At 41.2% G+C, this 13,091-nt stretch overlaps 1 protein-coding gene across 9 annotated transcripts in view; it reads left to right on the top strand.

Moving 5' to 3' along the window:
* The first annotated feature begins 4,655 nt into the window (after positions 1 to 4,655).
* IKZF1 (IKAROS family zinc finger 1) overlaps positions 4,656 to 13,091 on the top strand; it is a 69,593-nt gene continuing 61,157 nt past the window's right edge. For 8 of the 9 annotated variants that reach the window (XM_050322012.1, XM_050321996.1, XM_050321979.1 and 5 more), the window contains exon 1: positions 4,656 to 4,727. The gene's annotated coding sequence lies outside the window, so the exon portion shown is untranslated. Of the gene's footprint in view, positions 4,728 to 5,359; positions 5,533 to 13,091 lie in introns of those variants that run through there. The other variant, XM_050321943.1, reaches the window with a different exon arrangement.

Raw genomic sequence — 13,091 nt, 5'->3', positions numbered from 1 at the left:
GTCGTAGTCTTCTGTAGTCAGAACTTTGTTATTGCAAAAGGAAATCGTGTCCTTCTCTCCACCCCTGACACCAAGGTATTACTGTAGGTAACCAAGTCCCTGACAAGACTGATTAGTCTGTGATCAAGAATGACCCATTTTGCTCAACAGACTAGGCAATTCATGTTGCCTGAGAAGACAGCAACAGCTTGTGATAAAATGAAGCCTATAAACCAGCACCTCTGTGCACTACCTAAACATAATTAGCAATAATTACAGCGTGTCTACCCTATGAAATGGGAGTGCTGGTGTGGCTGGTTCCTGTCTCTGCCATATTTGTCCTATAGGCAGACCCACTGGCCAATTGTTTCTCCAGTATATTCTTCAAGCTACCAAAGCCATCTGAGTCAAAATGCCAGAGATCAGCCAGCAAAACAAGGAGATAACAGGCTGGATGTGAGTGAGAGCTCCTGAATTTGTCTTTGGTCTGTGATTAGCTTTGGTCCAGATGTGATTATGAGCAGGAAGTTTAGAAGGGATGCTTTTCAAACAGATATGATAGAACATGTGGGACTGATGATGTCCTTGCTTTGTCCCTTCCCAAGTGTCTTGTGTATGTGTGCATGTATGCTCTCATATGAGAGCAAGGAACACCCATAACCAGAGTGTTTAATTCCACTAAAACTGTAAATACATATAAACTTGAGATGCTCCTTGCTGAGTAGCAAATGTGATTCAACTTCATGGCTATGCATCAGTCAATTAACAGTCATACAATATACACCTGTCCTTGATGACAAAAATGTCTGCAGTCATATTTCCTTACTGTAAAATATTCTTCTAGCATAAGAAACAACCCCCAGCCAAACGAAAACCCACAAACAAACTAAAACCCATCTCTTCGTATTTACTAGTCCTAAAAAGGAAAGAAGTTAACAAAGCCATTGATGACAAACTGTTATTCTCTCCTTTCAACAAATACACATTAATATCTCACATACCTGATCATCTGTCATCCACATTTCCTTGCATTATTACAGCAATTATTTGTCTTGTGTTTGTGTTAGTCTCCATAACACAGTAGGAGTTTCTCTGGCCTCTTGGTAAGAAACTCACAACGAAAGAATGGAGAGGCTGAGGCACAGAAAACATAAGGAGGGGCTTCCTAATTGTAAAAAGAAGACTTAATAGTAAGTTAGTGGAAAACACACAGACTGGAGAGAGCAAGAGACTTGTGATTGAGTTCAGGGAGGTCAGCTGGTGAAGAAAAGTTATGTAGGAAAAAAAGCGTGGAGGCAATTGCCTGAAATGCTTATAAAAGGTGAATAATAAATGTGTTGCAAAAGTGGTTGAGAAGTCTGCATAACAAGGTAAAGAGGAAAATTATGTGAACAGATCAATGGGAAAAATAAAGAAGATTTTGGTGGTGATATTTCCCATGATGTGTAAGGAGAAGAAACCATGGAATTCTGAGATGCTTTGGAGGTAAAAGCCTTAGAGCTTTACTAAGAGGTGACAGAGTTCTTCTCTAAAGTTAAAAAACCTGAGACTACAGTTTAATGGATCAAAGATTCTAACCAAAGAAAGAATCTATTAAATGTTAGACATTATGTGGAATTGGAGCAGCAATTTGTATTTCCTATGTTGTCTTCAAATAGCTGCCAACCAACTGTTTAGTGTGAGGTCCATTATATTTTCTTAAGCACTTCTGGCACTGCAAAGTGTGAAGAGCCTTCTGAGAGCAAAATTATCCTGTTGGGGGTTTCTCAGGGTGAGAGAACAGCTGCGATAAGGATTGTGAAACAACCTGTTCATACTTATTATTATAGCAGAAAGCATGGTTTGGGGGAGATTTCTGGCTGTAGAAGAAAACATCCACTACCCACTACTAGCCCGTGGAAATTTAACATGTTTCTGATAAATCTTCACTATCCTCATCTTGATCAGAATTTATGTTTTGTGAACTGAATGAGAATTACTCACCCGATAAGTTCACAATAATGCAAGCAAACCCTCTGGACACTCTGCCCAGGCAATTCTCTGAATAATTAGGACTAAAACATAATTTTTTTGGTGGGAAAGCAAGAGAAGCACCTGCCTGGCACACTTCAGCTGTTGCACCTAATATGCATGCTCTGTGTTTAACACTTTTTTATTGGTTCTCAATTTGCAAAAATCTTCTGTTGTACTTTTGTATTTAATTATCAGCACCTGCCTGGTAGTGAACTGAAGCAGTACAAATGTGGTATGCTGTCTGTTTTGAGGATTCAGGTTGGTAAGACTGTTTTAGGAAAGCAATAAATGGTAAATGATAATACACAGCAGTAGAAATATAGTACTTCCTGCATTAACAATTTGTATTTAAGAACAAACCTGAAGGAAACAATACACTATTCAGCCTTGTTAGATACTTTCCACAATAAATCTGATAACAACAGAGAAATGTCTTTAGTAGATTTCACCTGCGATAAGATTTAGCTGGCAGTGAATCAGGCAACTGTAAGGCCACTTTTTTTTTTTCTTTTTTTTGGCCACACCTGTCTCCACCTTATATCCTTTACAACCCACTGTGGTTCATCCAAAACTCCCAGTGATGTCAGTAGAAATAGTCCAAGAAAAGGGTTGTAGAATCTGGCTCCTCAGGCAAGTGCCTAAGTGTATATCTACAACTATCCCTTAACAGATCTTTTCAAAGTAGTTCAGGGCTTGGCAAGCATCGCTGGGACAGTGGACCTCCCTTCAGAATGCCCAGTGCTGTTCTCCCAGCAAGAAACTTGCTGTACGTGAGAAGCAGTGTGCCACCAGTGAGTTCAGTGCTGCCATGGCTGTACTGCTGCTCCTTCTCCAGGGCACCAGCCGTAAAAGGATCTTTCACACCTTCTGCTAAGTGCAGAAATCTCCTACGAGCTGTTAACAAACCTAAACGCCTTGGGTTGCAGAAGATCCTTTACAATTCATAAGATTGGACTTTAGCAGGCTCAGCTCACACGTCGAGCAACTCAATTCTGACCTTAACATTTGTATCAAATGTTTAATGTGACATCGTGGCTTGTGCAGTGTGAAATCTGCCCTAAAAAATGCATGCCAAATCAGTTCCCCCTTGGTGCGCTGGAGTGCAGGGACCCTGTGGCAGCTGAAGCACAGGAGAGCAGCAAACAGCTGCTGAAAGAGCCATTCCCCAGTGGAGTGTTGGTCCTTTTACCTCAAAATATCCAAAGGCATGTATCTGTAGAAAATTGCTGTGTTCCCTTGAGTTAACCAGCTTCCGCTTTTGGAGAAGGGGCCACCACCTGTATTCCTGGTCCTGCTGAGGCTGAGCTTTTTGTGATTTGCTGGAGAAAAGTACTATCACTAAGTACATAGTGGCAGCTTTTAAGGGATCTTTTTGTGGATATTTTTAAAATATCTTTCTTTTTTCTGCTAGGGTGTGATTCCAATGGCTAAATGCACTTGAATCCCTGTATGCAAACCTGCTGGAAGACATGGGGGTCTTCTGGAATAAATATGAGAAGAATTTTCCTCCAAGTTTCAACACTATCAAATCCATAAAGTCTACTTATAGGAGAAAGATGGTTCTGCATCTCTTTAAAGACAGAGTGTGAAAAATCAAAAAATTGACAAGGACTAGGTATAACTGGTTCATCTCAAGCATATCCAAATACTATCCTAGTTTGTGAAGAACACAGCAATCACGTCTGCAGAGCCTTTCTGAGGGAAGCAGTGACTGAAATAAATCCCCAGGTATAGTCCTGCCATTTCTGTTCTAAAAGAAGCCCAGCTTAGTCTTGGAGACCTAATTTTGCTGTACACTACAAACTTTTACAAAGTATTAGACAATTTCAAAGAGCTTGTGTTCTAAGCTTCTGATCTTTCCCATGCTTACATGCTTGCTTAACTTTTTGGCTCTGAATTGTCCAGTTTAAGTCAATGAGATTGCTCACATGCATAAAGTTATGTCTAATTTTTTTCTCATATGAGAGCAAATACAAAGATAGGATGTGAGAAAGGAAGTTTATTATCCTCATCTTGCCGACGAGGAACTGAGGCATAGGAAAAAAAAAAAAAAAAAAAAAAAAGAGATCCTGATCCTCCACAGAGTGTATATCTGCTTAATTACCAAGCATGAGTAATTTCCATCAGGTTTGCCGTGCCCTCTGGTCTGAAGCGTAAGCATTTCAGTGACTGCCTCTGCCACCGATTTCAAGTAAGTTGCTTAAGTTCTGGTCCGGTGGTTAAATTCAGGTGCTTAAAAAGCGCGGGACGCGAATGCCTGGGTTGAAGTACAGGAGGATGATCTGAGCCCTTCGCCTGAGCTCTGGATGGAGCGTTACAGGTGGATGTGTGCAGCTGACGCTCTGTGACTCCCGGTCGCTGCCCGCCGCGCTGGGAAACCCGCATGAGCCCGGCGCCGGGAGTGCCCGGCGGGGCGGCGCGGAGCCCGGCCGCTCTCCCGCGCCTCCAGCTGCGCGCAGCCCGCGGGGCGCCCCGGCAGCAGGTACCTCGACAGGTAAAACCCCTCCGCCCCGCCGCCGTCCCAGGCACGACCCCGGCCCTGTTCCCGTCGGGGCGGGGGCGTGCGCGGGTGCGGAGCGGGCGGGGGCCGCGCGGGGCGGGCGGGAGAGCGGGAGCGGCGGGGGAGGGACCGGGCGCGGAGCCACCGCCCGCGGGGAGCGCCGGCACATGGAGCGGCGCTGCCGCAGCTGCCGCCCGCCCCGGCGCTGGCCCCGGCCCCGGCCTCGGCGGAGCAGGTACCGCGGGGCGGGGGTCCCGGGCGGGCAGCAGCCCCAGCCCCCGGGGTGGCGGGTCAGCCCCGGGCGGCTGCGGTGCGCGGGTCAGGAGGGGTTGCCGGTAGCGCTAAGTGTGAGACTGCGGAGCCCTGTCCTCTTATCCCATTCCATCCCATCTATTTCTTCCTCTCCTCTACGTCCCACCCGCTTCTTTTTCCTTCTTTTTTTTTTCTTTTTTTCTTTTTGGTTGAAAACATTGAGCCGCAGCTTGTGTGTAAATCGAGGCGTTTTGGAGCACTTCCTTAAAATTTTAGAGATGAGGAGCTGGCCAGGAAGGGGGTGTCCATTGATTCAAGTGCGGACCGGTGTTGTGTTCGCCTCCTCGAGTCAGCCACAGCACTTCGGTTCATTCAAAGCCCGAGTTCCAATTGCTTGCGCCCGTAGTTTGCAGAGGGGAGGCAGATACGGAGGTTGTCAAAACTATTAGGAAATATTAAAATTAGCAACCCCAGTGCGCCTGAGGGGAACACGGTATTAGAGGAGAAGTTGCTGACTTCCGAATAGCGGTGCCACCAGAAGTTTTCCTTCTTGCCATACAGCCTGTCACAGCTGGAGGTTCTCTTTCACCCTGTTCCGCAAAGTTACCCTCTCTGTGAAGGGACGGTTTCGCTCCGTAGTCGTTGTTAAAGAAGATGTGCATAGTTAGAAACTGTGTTTGTGAAGGAACGAGTTCCCATTGCAGCAGTCCGTTCTAAGGAAACTTTTAATTTTGTGCTTGAAGAAACCTGATTACTACTTGGATTACTTTTCTACCTTGGTTTAGAAGGTATGGTAATGCTGCCAGACTTTGTGCGAAGTATTCTGCTTTCAACATTGTTAAAAGTTAATAATACTGTGTCAGAAAATTTTGTAGTGTATGATTGCAAATTATCTCAAAAAAATGAGATGTTTTGTGAGATGCAAAAATTTTTAGACTGATATGGCCACTGGCTTAAACTATGTAAATTATTTTAGAAGAATATAATGTTGTTTCTTTTTACTTTTTATTTTCTTTTTTCTTTTTTTTTTTCCTTTCACTGAATCTGCTTACACGTGTAAGTGTAAGCAGTGTTTTCAAAGGACTTTGTGTGGGGATCAGAAGTTAGAATTAGAGCGTCCTGACTACTTATTTTTCTTTTCAATATCTGTGTGCCACCAAAGCTACATTCGTATGCGTTTACTGTCCAGATGTCCAAAAAAAAAACCCCAAATGAAATAAACCAGGTATATAACCCTGATTATTTTTCATGCATTCACATTAGCAACCCATTTGCTAGACTTTAATAGTTTCGGTTTAAATTTTGAAGCTGTAATGCATTGTAAGGTCCAAATCCTTTAAAAGACGCACTCTGTTAGCTTCGGTTGACTGCTCACATCAATTGTAACTCACATGCATGCTGGAGTACCATGTAGTATGACTCTCTATTAAGCATTATAAATTATCATTGAAATGTAAAGAAAAAGCATATTAATATACTGCATTTAGAAAGAGGTACTAAAATTCTTTTCAAATACTTGGAAAGACTTTATCTGAATAATCAGCTAAGCACAGGAGCACATTCCGAGTTGCTTGTGGCACTGCTCTCTCACCTTGCTGGTGAATTGCATAGTTTAAGGTGTTTAGAGCCTTAGTGAAATAGAAAAATGAAGGATGAGATCACATTCTTATATGAAAATGTAGTTGCTTCTGAACTTTCCAAACCAAATTTTTGCCTTTAGGTAATTTTTTTTGTTGGTGGTGGTCGTGGTGCTGGTGGTTTTTTTGGGTTTGTTTGTTTGGTTGGTTTGGTTTGGTTTTTTTTCTCTACTGAAGGAAATTGTAAGTCCAGAAAGAGGGAATGGATTTGTCATTGTGATGCCCAATATTCCTCTTCATGGGTCAATATAACAGTAGCATACAGCAGTGGGTACTAGGTTTCTTTTCCAAAAGGTGTCATTGCTTGCAAGCAGAAGCTTCTTTCTAATATTGGCATGCTCTGCTTTGATTTTGACTCAGAAATGTTTGTCTAAAAACAGAATTAAAAATAGAGAATATAATGCATACATAGACCTATGCCCCCCACCCCTCAAGGTACCTCAATCCCTAGCGAAGCTCTGCCAAGTTTTAGTTGAATGGCTGTATGCCTTTATCAAGCCTTTGAAGCTGATGCCTGGGGACACAAGAAACTAAGTGTAGACCAAGTGCAGGAACCAAGAGCTCTTAAAATGATAGTTGTCCTTATCATGGTTGTCCTTAGGAGAACTGTGTGTGGGGGGGGAAGTGTCCAAAATACTGCAGAGCTCTGCAGTTTACTTAGTTCACGTTTCTATTACCCCAGACATGCTTCCAATCTTAAAGGTTTTCTCACAAATATTAATATTGGTGACTATCCATGTACTCTTTTTCCTTTTTTTTTTTTTTTTGGAGTAAATTAGACAAAGCTCAGAACTTGAATACTGTAAGTTTAGAAAGAAAATAGAAATAGAGATGATATTGCTAATGACAAGGTAAATTTTACATAAAAAGCCAAGGAGAAATCACGTTTATCCACTGAGTGAGTAGACTGACCAGATGGAAGTCAGTGGAAGTCCAGTGCTGGTCATCCTCAGCAGCCAGGATTTCAAATCTAATGCACTGATACCTACAAGAGTCCTCTACCTACTGGGTATGGCTTCCAGGTGAAATGACAGGAATGCAGAGGCATAATGCGAAATTGTACTAAGTGTCCTAATTCAGTTAGAAAGGACTGGTGGACCCTGGTATTTAAAGAGGTGGAAAGATCACTAATCTCTCTGGGCCAATGTAATGATAGGAAAGCAGGGGAGAAGACTCTTGTCTCTTTGCCCTTCATGGTCCCAGTAACTGGAGAAGCTTAGGCACTGTTCCTATGTGCATCATTTATCCCAGCTGAGTATTTCTCAGGGTGGCTGCTTAACTCCAAGTGAGCAAAGTGAGTTGGTGTATTTTTAGTGGTCCCATACTCAGAAGTTGCAGTAGAGACAAGCTCGTCATACACCTCTGACTTTCCACCTCGGCTCCCGGCTGCCACTGTTCCCTCTGGGAATGGTCTGGTTGCTGGTTCCTTTACATAAGCATGAAGGATACCTTTGTCATTTTTGTTACATGCAGTGTACAGTAAAAAAATGCAATACTCTCCATCTCAGCATTACTATAGCAGTTTTGCTTTCCCTCGTAGACCTTAATATCAAAAATCTGGTCTGCCTGCCACTTCCACTGCATAGCAATGCAGAAATGTAACTGGAGAATCAGTCCACAGAGTTTTACAACAATGCAAAACGTCTTTCTCATCATTAAAATTGGATAATTTCAAAATGAAGCCAAAAACATTTCCAAGCGTATTTTATTTGAGCTTAGGTACTTCTTACACTAACGTCACAATCTTGCAGAAAACGAGGAAATGGGTTCAGTCTGTATTTCAGCAACAGAAAACAAGGGCATAATGAATCGTATGCTATTCTGGCAGATCATTTTTGGCAAAGTTCTCTTAAAAAGTCCAGAGGATATCAAGTCATGGATCACAGGCTTATTGTGTGGCTCTTTGTCAGGAAAACTTCCACCGAAGACTTGTGGGATTTTTTTTTCTTCTGTTTTATGTGCAAGAAGAGCTGGGTCCATTGTGAATTTTATTATTTTTCGGTCAAGATTCACATATGTACATGATTACATTTTGACCAGTCATTACTTTCTACTGTTATTAAAAGTAACAGAATTAGACCAAAGAAAACATAGTAAAGTAGTAGAATGTAGTGTAGGAGTAATGGGATTTTTGGAAAAAGTTTTCATCCTTATGAGAGTATGGCAGGATGCGCTGCTGGCACTCTAGTGGGCTCCCCTGGAATTCCCCTCCCAAGTGGCAAACCGCACTTTTCCAGCAAGTATAAAATCACTCAGAAAGAAAGAAGGATACCAGGAATACATTAGGTCACTTGAGGAGTGGAAGGTAAGAGCTCTGTTCATTTTTTTCTGGGACTATGGTTCTTTGGGAAGCCTTTTAAATGCTTGAAAGTCAATGCAAGAGTCAAAAGAGAAAAGACCTATTCCTCACTGGTATTTTTTCTATAATCCAAAGATTATTTTGGTCTCCACCCCAATGCTGGAGGGGAACAGCATTTAGATATGAGTGTGAATATCATCTGAAGCAAGGTAGGCAGCCTCAGTCCTTTTAAACAGGAGGCTACTTTAGATACCTTCCACTCATCCAAAGTAGCTGCAATTTTTATCTCTCGGGTAGCTATCCAGTAAAAGGAACAGACTTCAGCTGGGAAACTCCCTGCTTCCAAGGTGAGCTGTGGCTTTTTGTCACTATGTATGTAATCAATACATAAACCTAACTATAACTTGGAGAGTTTTGTTTGCTCCCTAAATTTAAACAGAATTATGTTAGTACCATAGGGTGTGTTGCGATGCATCGTTATTACGATGCAACAACTTCTGCCTTTCCCTTCTCCTTTAAGACACACCTTCCTCCATACTTTAAGCTGGTGAACAAGAAGAGATTACAGGTTTTTTAGCACTAAGCAGGTTATTGCCAACAGTGACTGCAAAAGTAGATCCTATTTCTGAGAAGATACATTTATGTTCTTAGCTTTATTTGCACTGTTGCAAGTTCATGGGGATGAGATAGTGCAGGTTCAGGACCTGCATGGCACGCTCGTGCTTCTTGTATAAATGCCTCAAAAGGCCATTCAGACTGCAGGTTTTGATGAGCAGTCACACTGAAATCATTATATGTTTTAAGCAATGGGAACTGTCCATTTCTTTTGGTCATTTTGCTTATTTCATGTGAAAGATTTACATTTCTTCTTCTGATCCCGGTTGCTCTAGCTTTCTCAGTAAAAGAGAAACTTGCTCTGTAAGAGAGATCTGATTCCCCGCTGAATTGCTTCATTTTTCCGCTTGTTTCAACTCACTGAGAACAGCACAGCAGTTGCAATGTAAAGCTGGAATTGTCCATAGTAGATTGGATCCAAAATATATGTGAAAACAGAGTGAGTTAATTCAAATGTGTAGTGTGGAGGAACTTGCTAATTCATTTTAATTTTACAAGTTACTTTTAGGTTTATTTAAAGGGAGGGTGGAGAGGGGGGGGAATCACACAGATGTCTAATATGCTTATTCAGGCTGGTAATTTCCTTTAATAATCCATAACAGCCTGAACAGTTTGAAGGGAAATTAGGAAGCAATTCTGTGATCATGAAGCACAGTTACTGAAACCTCCCGTAATTTGGGCAAATTAACTACTGATATATTGTTGGGGATACTTGGCAATAACAATTCTAGATGTAGAGGGATTCTTTTATGTTTTCTCTGTTGCATATTTGGATATGCTGTGCTGAGGAGATTCTACACTAATTCCTGTATACAGATAGATACAAAAACTACAGTTTTGCATGTGCTGTTTGCCTTCTCTTGAGTGAGAGCCCTGGAAGAATATCCAAGAGCTCAATTTGGCCAGTTGAGAATGTGCTGTGTTCTTAGATTGAGTGCCTTAATTTACACCCCTCACCTTTTATAGTCAGTTTATTTATAAGATGGAAATGTGGGCATTTTCTTTGTCATGGTGAATTTATTCCACTTTTCTGCTTGATTTTTAGTGAATAAAGGTGACAGGGTTTAATGAGTTAATAAAACTTGGCCTTAATTAGGAAAATTACCTTCATATTTTTCTCATATTGTGGAAACAATTTATAATGACTCTGGTTGCAATTCAAAATCTTGAAGGAAGAACCTTTTTCATATTTGCAATGATATCAAGTCCAGTAATTTGCACACAAAGTCAATAAAAGAATGGATTTCTTTTTATTATCTCCTTTAGCGATGAATTGTTATGTGAATATAGCTCAAGCACAGAGAATGCTAAGAAGAGCATGTATGGAAAACAAAACTGGTATCCAACGTGCACTTTTTGTCATTTGTTAGTGCTTTGAAAAAGAATTCCCGAAGAACTGAGAATTACGTAGGATCTTTGAGACAACTTTTTTTACACCCTCACAATTGTTCACTAACATGAAAATTAATTTTACATGTGCCAGATGTATAAATGTTTCACATCTGCACTGTTAGCAGAGCTCTTTTCTTAATCTTGTGTGTTGAATTACAGTGCTTCCTTCATTTTGCAGACAGGAGCTCTCCATTGAAATTTCACTGTATGCTCATAATTGTATTGTCAATTCGTGTAGTTAACCAGAATTTACACTAGGCAGGAGCAGAGAAATGACTGAATAAACTAAACATCTCCCTAGACTATGTAGGAAATGCTGAATACAGAATTAATGCAGAGGGAGAGAAATTGATCCACTTAGTTTTAACCTTTTTTCTGTTTTAATGCAGTCCTTTAAAAGACCTGGAGGTATTTGTTTTGGTTTTTTTAAGCAGAAATAGAAGGACATTAAAGTGCTTATTATGACCCTAAGTTTTCAGTTTTCAGAAAGGACCACCCCTCAGCTTTGTAGTTATTATTTACACTGAGCTGTGTGATGAGGTGGAAATTAAAAATAGAATTAAAATGGTTCTAAAGTAGAGTCATTCAGAGAGATTGTGAAGTGAAGCATATTATATTACAATAATAAAGCTAATTATCAGCTGCTTGCTGAGATATTGGATGCTTTTAATTAAAACTAGTTTGTAGGATTCTAGCAGTTTTCTTCAAGTATTTGAAGATTGGTTGCACAATACAGATTACCTTTTTTTTCCATGTTTAACAGCCTTCCTGTTGCATGTTCAGTCATATGTAGCACATTCGTATGTGAGGTTACAAGCCTATTTAAAAATACATATATAATAGGTCTTTGGTTTAAAAGGAAGCTAAATGTTAAATCCTTTTACAATGGTGCCTTTATTCACCTCCTCTCTTGGATGTTGCCTCACACTCCTTGACATCAGTGGATGCAAGAGGCTTGGTTCTGCTAGGTTGAGACCCTCTGGTGCAATTAGAAATGCAGCTGTACTGCCATTCTGCAGGTAGATGCAACTCCCAACTTGAAAACCAAAATACTGATGACACATATGTGACAACATATCACTCCTAACCTCTTTTTAATGTGCACATTCTTCTGTCAGGTATGTTAGGGGCTATAGGTGTTTAATTCTACTGTGTTTTTAAGGCTGCAGCCTCCTTTTGCTTTGTTAATTTATTTATTAAACTTTATATGTAATGGGATGTTGAATCTAGGACCCGTTTTGGGAGCTTTGCTTCAATTTAGGTTTTAAAGCAGGTTGGTGTTTCATGGTTTTGGTTGCTGGTTTGGATTTTTTGTTTGGTAAAGCTGCAGGCTGTGTGATGAGGAGCCAATGAGACATGTCACAGACCACAAAGAGGAGACGTGCTCACACACCAGCGCTCCATTAGGGCCAGCTGCTCCAGTGACCTGCATGAGCGGTCCCTTTTCCTGTAGCATAAGCGGGGGCTGCAAAGTCAGGCCTTTCCCCAAGGCAGCTGTGGAAGCAGGGCTGGGCTTGGCCTCTTCGCTTGTTCGTTCTGTTGCAGTTAACCCAGAGCTGCCACTGCTGAGGAACACACCTTTCCCTCGCTTTTTATATTTGCAAAAGCACCTGCAGAATACCAGCTCCCTTGTAGAAAGTTAATTTTCTGCCCTTCAAGACTTTGTGAGCACTCATTTTCTGCTTTGAGGTTTCATAGAAAGGACCTGCCCCTGTGGGGTGCACTCAAGACTGGACTGTACCTTCAGGGACCTTTCTGTCTGCTCAGCAAGGCTATGCCTACAAATTGTCAGGAAATATGCAGCTGGATGTGGTGTACCTTTGTGTACTCCTTGCAGCACCAGAGCTAGAGCTATCTGTAGATGGAAGGACAGCTCTGAGTTTAGGTGTTCTGATGTAAGTCCAAAGTGGTTCTGCAAATGTCAACGTATCTGATTTCATCTCCTTACCATAAGTGAGGTTTCACTGCGTGCTGAGTGTGGAGCACATCTTGTCCCAGAGAAGTCAGTATATATGTAGCTTGGGAAACACAGAAGAGGTAAAAACACAGCTCATCTTTAGCAGTGGATTAGGTCATTCCATTGAATCACATCAATGTCCTGGTCTTGCACTCCTTCAATATCCTAAGAGAGCAGGGTTTGTACGAGGACTGACATCCTTACACATGCTTTATTTGAATTGATGAAGCACTGTATAAATTCTAAGCATTCATTTTCTCAACAAGGAGGTTTACTTTTGAATTTGCATTGTAAAGTGGGAGATGAAATAATAAACCAAGATTTACAAATAATTAATTTGTTGTATTCTGAAAGATTTAAAAAATCTTGACCTTGCAATGACTTCTTCCTATTTACACCTGGAATTCTAAAAAGTCCCAAATCCATTTCTTGTTGTAATTGATGGTA

The sequence above is a fragment of the Myiozetetes cayanensis genome, unplaced genomic scaffold (assembly GCF_022539395.1).
Source record: "Myiozetetes cayanensis isolate MyiCay16 unplaced genomic scaffold, myiCay2020 scf1, whole genome shotgun sequence".
In the NCBI taxonomy this organism is placed as follows: Eukaryota; Metazoa; Chordata; class Aves; order Passeriformes; family Tyrannidae; genus Myiozetetes; species Myiozetetes cayanensis.
The sequence above is the reverse complement of the archived record's forward strand: the minus strand, read 5'-3'. Positions and strand labels throughout refer to the sequence as shown.